Source organism: Coturnix japonica, chromosome 6 (genome assembly GCF_001577835.2).
Source record: "Coturnix japonica isolate 7356 chromosome 6, Coturnix japonica 2.1, whole genome shotgun sequence".
NCBI classification, from domain to species: domain Eukaryota; kingdom Metazoa; phylum Chordata; class Aves; order Galliformes; family Phasianidae; genus Coturnix; species Coturnix japonica.
The window spans coordinates 11,413,750-11,421,106 of NC_029521.1; the positions used below are offsets into that span (position 1 = coordinate 11,413,750).

At 36.6% G+C, this 7,357-nt stretch overlaps 1 protein-coding gene across 50 annotated transcripts in view; it reads left to right on the forward strand.

Moving 5' to 3' along the window:
* Positions 1-7,357, forward strand: part of KCNMA1 (potassium calcium-activated channel subfamily M alpha 1) — a 412,923-nt gene that overhangs the window by 352,165 nt on the left and 53,401 nt on the right. The gene's annotated exons all lie outside the window — the stretch shown is intronic.

Genomic DNA, 7,357 nt, shown 5'->3' on the forward strand with positions numbered 1-7,357 from the left:
CAATAGAGCTTATAGAGGAAATAGTATGTGGAAATCTAATTTTTAAATTGTAATCAGGACTACAACTATAGAACCAGTTTCTGAGATAATGTTAAAATGCTGCACAGATTTTAGATTTCCATAGTAGCTGGAGTAAATCAGGGAAGAAGGTATAATGTCATGAGGTGCAGCTTTTGGATTCCTGCTATCATTTGAGCAGAACAGAGGAGAGAATCCATATCATAGGCATTCCCTGGAAGATGGTGACAAAGAGATCTGCCTATTTAGACCTGGTTGGAAGGTGGTTGTCTTTGAGATTCACTCACACATAAATAGAAATCTCTCTTGCCAAACCTGGTGCTGATAGCTGGAATAAAGACATCTTTTCTGTGCTGTCTTTTGATACCGTTTTCTCTAGATGTCAGTAAGTTACTAACTGGAAAAAAAATAAATAGTAGCTATACAAATATCCTCTGCATACATCACATGTAGTTTAGATTAACATTTGGAAAGTCACTGTTCTAAATGACTTCTGCATCACATTAAATGAGATCACACTGATGCAACACTGGAAGAATCCAGTGGTCAATCAGGAACTATAAATGTAAATTAACTAGAAAAATATTGAACCACTTTGCACTGTCATTATTACTTTCTACCAGTTTTTCCTCAGCAGAAGGCTGCCCCTTTAAACACACAACAACATGGTTCTTCTTCAAATATTACTTAATCTCTATCAGGAAAAACAAATAATACTTCTGTGAAGATGTAAACGTGAGGGTGTCCTATTACAATAAGTTGTAAAACTAAAATGTAAGCAGAATGAAAAGAAAGTCAAGAAAAATAATCACATATCAAGTTTCCTTATTCATGAGATAGCAAGTTTGATGCTTCTGGTGTCAGGAAGTTAAATCCAATCACCTGTTCATCATCAGGCAGTCACAGGTTTTGATTCATGTTGTTGATGAATAGCCATGTTAAACATGAGGAGACTATGTTGCCAGAGTATGAAGTAGAAAAGCTAGTTTAAAAAAAAGAGAAAGAGGGGGAAAAAAAAAAAGTGTCATTTTCAATTCTAGAGTGACCAATAAAATGTGAAAAGCCCTGGGTTTAAATCAGAAAAGCTCCTTAAAAGGATTGTTGCTGGGGCTCAAGTCCTCACTTAATGCTTTGGTGGCTGCTATTGCATGAGTGGAATACACTGAGTTGAAGGAAATGTCAGCCCAGCTGAATCAAACTACCTCTTAATGCAAGAACAAATAGTATATGACAGGGCCCAAGGGGCCTGAAGAGCAAACAAATAGTTTGTCCCTGTCCACTCTGAACATAGTGCTGTAGTTGACATAGGCCTCTAGACAAGTAGCATACTCAGCAAAGGGTCATTATCATTAGTGTCCCTGATCACATAAGAACCAGGCATCAGAGGACACTGGGTTTTCAGTGTGATGCCAAGGAGAATTTTGTAAGCCTGAGGATTTTCCTGATCCAAAATAATTCCCAACCAAACCATGAAACTGGTTCAGAGTCCAGCTAAGTAACACAGAAAAAGTAAGATTTTGGCATACATTTATGGAAATCTAATGAGATTATTTGTCCAAAGGTGAGGATAAAACCTTCTGTCTGTTTTCCTGAAGTTGACTGTAGTATTCTAAGCATGTGAATAATGACTGTGCACATTCATCTCCTCATCTACCTACCCAGTGCCATATATTAGCACATATACACACGTTTCTGCTGGTACCACTCAGTTCCTGCCACTGTAGTGCTGCTCACACTTGCTGAAAAAGTTAGCTTTCCATAGGAAGCAAAAAAGTGATAAGAGATCTAGAGGGAGAACATTTCTCAAACAAAACTGTTAAAATGAGTTTAATTTGACCATTTTCTGAGTCTGCCCTAAACCAAGTAAGGTTTGAAGAGGTAAAACTCATTGATTAGCCATAATAACTGTTTCTATCTATGACCTCCACCCTTGGAAATTTTCATACTGTGCTCTAAATTTATATCCTTTATTAAAGCATTACTAAGGCTAACTTTAAGCAATAATAACATGAAATGATAATTAAACAGTGACAAAGCAGGCATTTAATAGCACAGCTCACCTCTTGGCTCTCTCATGAGTTCACTTCTACCAATACAAACATCAGGAATAGTTCAGCATTCACTCTGTTGTCTTAGACCTGCTTTAACAAGTTTATAGAATAAAAGTTTTGAATGGTAGAGAGTAGTATAGGTTAACCCTCTGCTGCTACCATTAGTAGTTGCATTGTAAACTACTAGAATAAGAACACTCTGAGACTGAAATGTGAAATCTACAAATGTTTTAGAGATGAGATGGTAGCATCAAGAAAGAAAAGCAGAATTTTCCAGCAGAAAAATCAATGGGATCTTTTATAAAGTTCAGAGTTAAAGGAGACCCACTCAGATCAGAGCAAAGGAAAGAAAAAGCTCTTCAGCTTGATACAAGGCTTAAAGAAAATAATGAATTTTTTTAATGCTGGTTTGTAACAGAGGTGGTTTTTATCGTAAGGTATAGAGTACACTTCATTTAAGTAAAAGAAAACACTCTTATGTTTTATAATGCCACTTAACTGTGTGTTTCTATATTACAAAGGAAAAAATAGTTTTTCAGGTTCTTTCTCCTAACACTTAACAACTGCTACTTCTGCTGCTTGAGTAGATATAAAGGGGAAATTTTAAAAACAGAAATTGCATTGTCTGTTTGACTTTTCTCCTCCTTGTTGAATTTTGTTAGATAAAAGTCTGAAAATTAACTATTTTGTTACTTTCTTACATAAAGAGACTCATACTTCAGAAGCATAATCTCAGCATCTCAGTCCTGAGGTATGAAGATATTTTAATTACCAAAATTCTTTCAGTAAGCAACCGTATATCAGCATGCTTGGTAGTCTCGATAAATTAAAATGAACCCATCAGTAATTCTTTTGAGGACAAAAAAGAAAAAGAACAAAAAAAATACAAAAAACCACTTTTTTGGTATTTGAGTGGAGAGAAGGAGAAATGGGGAGGAAGGAGGATTGTTCTAGCCCATAAGCTGGCACTGGGTACAATCCCTGTATTAGATACATTCTTCTTTGCAGATCTAGGGAGGGAGTAAGGTGGAGTAATGTTGAAGCCAGTATTAGTACAGATTCTGTATATGACAACAAATGCATTTAATAGTAAAACCTCAGGTTTTCTTTCTCTAGTTGCGTGCAGTTTTCTTTTGTAAAGCACCTTGCATCTGTGCACTGAATCCTTACAAACTTCATTGCTGATTAACCTGTGAAAGTAAAGATCAGTAGTAGTGTCATTAGTATGATACACGTGGACAGCAAATTCTCATTACAAGCTAATGCCTTTCACACAGACTGCAGAGGGTCACGGGTAACAGCTAATGGTAGCCGACAAATGTTGGGTGTATTAGTCACAAAACATTTGCTGAATTCCATCAGAATGTCGTGACAACCTTCACAGCTAGTCCCAGTGAGCTGCAGGAGTCGGTGAAGTTTGCCTGTGACAAGCCGTCACTCTATCTTGGTTGAGCTTTATAGCACCAGTCAAAGCAGTCAGAGAAGATTGAAGTGACAGAGGCCCACTGAGTAAATAGTGAAACATGCAGCACATCATGAAATATTCAGCCAGGGTGTAAAAGCTCTAAATGCTTTTTCAATTATTAGCACCTGCACTGGCTGCATACATCTAACACTAACAGCATGTTAATTGCCACAATTTGTTAGGATAGTTGTAGGAGAAATTTCAAAGGCATGAGACATTCTCTAGTGTGCCTTCAATCTTGTCTTCAGCAAACCATGCCCTTACTTTTAAAATTAAATATATGTGTGCTTATGCTCACAAACACACACATTCACACACAAAATCAGTTAGAAAAACTCAAAAGTCCATGGCCCATATGTAAGGTGAGTTTCAACCGTGAATCTCTAGTAGTAGACTGCTTACTGTCTTTTTGCATGCAAAAACCAGGCAAGGTTTATCTGCATGAGAAGGGTAAAACTGCAGACTTCTACAAGAACATGAAAAAGAGAGGTTGTGTTGCTCTTGTGGATGTTTTTGCCATTGATCTTATATAGGGGTAGAACAAAAGAGTTAAATCACGTTTTTAATGATGTGAAAAGACTACAAGTTTTCAAAAAACATCAGGATCTGTACTGCTCCTGTGGTATTCTAGTTCCTAGCTCCCAAAATACAGAATTCCACTGGAGATCTGTGAGTGTATATTGCTCTCATGCACAATTGCACGTAAGTGATAGCTTCAGGGTTAAGACAAGGTGACAAAGGGTATGCTTACAATTGTCAGTCTTCCCAATTCTATCCTTCTCCTGTTATTACTCAGAAGATCCAGACTCAAAAACTGAAAGTAGATAAGTTTGCACTAGTTATAATGCAAGGAAAGCAGTATTTCTTAAAATGTAATGTTGGCTTGCTCGTAGTTTCCCAGATATGGGATTTATGGGTCCACTGTTGTCTTCCAGTCATGCTTTTGGGGGTTGTTAGTGTAACATGGCTTTTGCTTGTCTTTTTCAAGTTTAATTTATCAGAAGTGGTGTAAAATGTTTTTCAAAAATTGAAAAGATTGTATTTTGCTCTCTGTTTTAAGTCATGTGTATGTAGTATCCCCCATGAGAACCAGAAAAACTGTATTTAAACTGAGATTATGAATGTGAGAAATTCAACTTCGTTTCTCTTTTCCCACATGCTTATATTTTCTTAGCTGGAATGACCAGATGCTTTACAAGCCAATTGCAAGCCATGAAAACCAGCATCAAGTCAAAACAAACATTGTGTAAAATTTTCAAGCTTTTTTTTCAGGCCATCAAGATATCTTAATAGTTCTGTAGAACACGACTGCAGCATGGCTGCATGCTAATACAGTTCTTCCAGAATAACCAGCCAATGCAACTCAAGCAGAGTTTGACAGGGCCATCTTCAAGGGTGAGGCAGATAGAAAGGCTCTAGAAACACTCATCCCCTAATTTGGCTGTAACAACAACAACTGTAATATTTTGTGCAACATGGATTTTAATAGGAAGAAGGTGTCCAAACCCCTCAGGCAGATTTGACAGCACTGGCCTTTGTGTGTCTGTCTTAATTAATTTTGAGTGTTTGCAAAACAGGTTTTCATCATAAGATTTAAGACAGTGTATTTTTATCCATAGTAGTAATAAGCTATTAATGTAGCAATTAATAAAAAGAGCAGTAGTTACAAAAATAGACAAGCAAGTTCAGATATCATTTTTGTTTTTAATATTTTCTGTCATCTGAGGAAAAAGTTTAACATTAGTAACAAACAATTTTCAACCTCTGATGACATCTCCAGTGACTGCTTTATTGAGGCTAGAAAATTATTGACTAAAGACATGAAAATATTAACGTAGCTCAGGTGATTCAAATTTATTAAGTACAATTGTATACCAAAAAAAATAGATCCTGAAACATAGAGTGTTGCTAGTCTTAACACAGTGTCCTTCTTAGGCAATATTTCATTCCCTTACCAAAAAAGGTAGTACAATAGAATCTATTTGTGTACTTGTTGCATGTCCCTTCCTGCTTGCTGCTTTTAAGGGAAGCCACTTGCTGTTTCCCAAGAAGTGAAAGTAGAGGATCCAGATAGTTTACTATCTTGCAAATAAGTTCATATGTAAGAAAAAAAATTAAAAAATTATTGCCTAAAACATCAATAGAAGCTGATTCCTGATTATTCATACCCTTTACCCCTCCTATAGCACTAAACCTTAATGTAACAAGAAAACAAAATATCCAGGTAAAATTCTAATTTATTTTTGGCACAAATTATTTTGAATATTTTCTTAATAGTATGGAAAGCCTTTATCCAACAGAGAACTACAGTAGACTTAGAGCACCCAGACACTAAAACTGGTTTAAGACCTCAAGACAGCAGAACATCATTTGATGTCAGATACCTGTTATCACCTTTCAATTTGTATCCTTTCTGTGAAAAGATTAGAGTATTATTAAGTACTCATTTCTGTTAAAGCTTCAGCTGATCTGTTTAGTCTCAGAGCAGACAGGGCACACTGATTAGGAAATTAGAATGTGGTATTTTTTAGATTGGTTTAATGTAGTTTCACTGATGAAGGGAAGGAGAAAAGGAAAATTTGGAATATTTGATTAGTGAAGTCTGCTTTTATTTCAGTACTGCTCTAGGAAAGGCTTATAGAGAACTGTCTTATGTAAGTGTGGGGGGAAAAAAAAACAACATTTCACAGCTGATGCTCCTGATGCTTTCTCCACTTTTTGACCAAGGTTCTTATTTGGAAACAGAGGCAGACATAGAAAACACTCAATTTTGTATATATTTATATAAATATATAGATATATATATATATTCAGGGACATAAAAGATTTAGAGGAGGGTTGTTAGAGTGGTGTGGTTTGGTTGTGGTTGGACTCTATGATCTTTAAGGTCTTTTCCAACCTGAGCTATTCTATGATTTTGTATATATGTATAAACACACACACATCTATATGGGAATTGTTGAGTCATGGCCTGAACCTCTGATTGATCACCTGAGGCAAACACTGAGTCAGCTGTGGGAGCACAGGTGAAGGCAATTCACCTGGGTGACTGGAAGGGGTAGGGTCTGTATCCACCTCTCCTAGACCCCATTTAAGGGCTGACTGCCACTAGAGATTGTTCCTTTTAGAGTTATTCCATGAGCTCAGGATGCAGGAGTGTTTTCATTTATAATTGATTATCCCTTTCCACCATGATATTTTTTGTGTGATCTGTAGATATGAGCCTAACTATGCCTCTCGGTATGTTTGTTGATTATACAGCATCTATATGTAAAATGGCCAGATCAGAGTTCTATTAAATGTCTGAACGTCAGAACAGCCTTCCACCTTAACCTCATTTGTAGGCTTTACTGTAATGCATGCAGATATGATAAGCAAGGAATGCACTGTGAACAGCATCACAGTCAGCTCTCAGCCAACTCATACACTTGTGGGTAAAAGTATGTACTCTAGATATTTTTCTGGAAGTTAAAAATAAGCAAACAAAATCTTTTGGAACAACTTATGTATGAAAAAGTCACACTGTCTCCTGCAGAGCAAGGAGCATACGTTTGAAAAGCTTTTCATTACTAAACCTGGAGTATGGTCTGAGACTCCATGTGGTCTCCTAGAGATTCTCCTGCTGCCAATGGGTTGATAGTGAAGTCTCAAGTCTCTTTTGACATTCACTTTCTGTTAATTGAGTGTAAAGAAGCTTTGGAAACATTGTGATTCTTTTTTCCAGCTGTCCCACTTGTTCCAACTACTCCAAGCTACTGTATAGTGATATCATGGAGGAATCTTCACTATAATCTGGTGTCACTTGCTTCTTAGACTAATATCT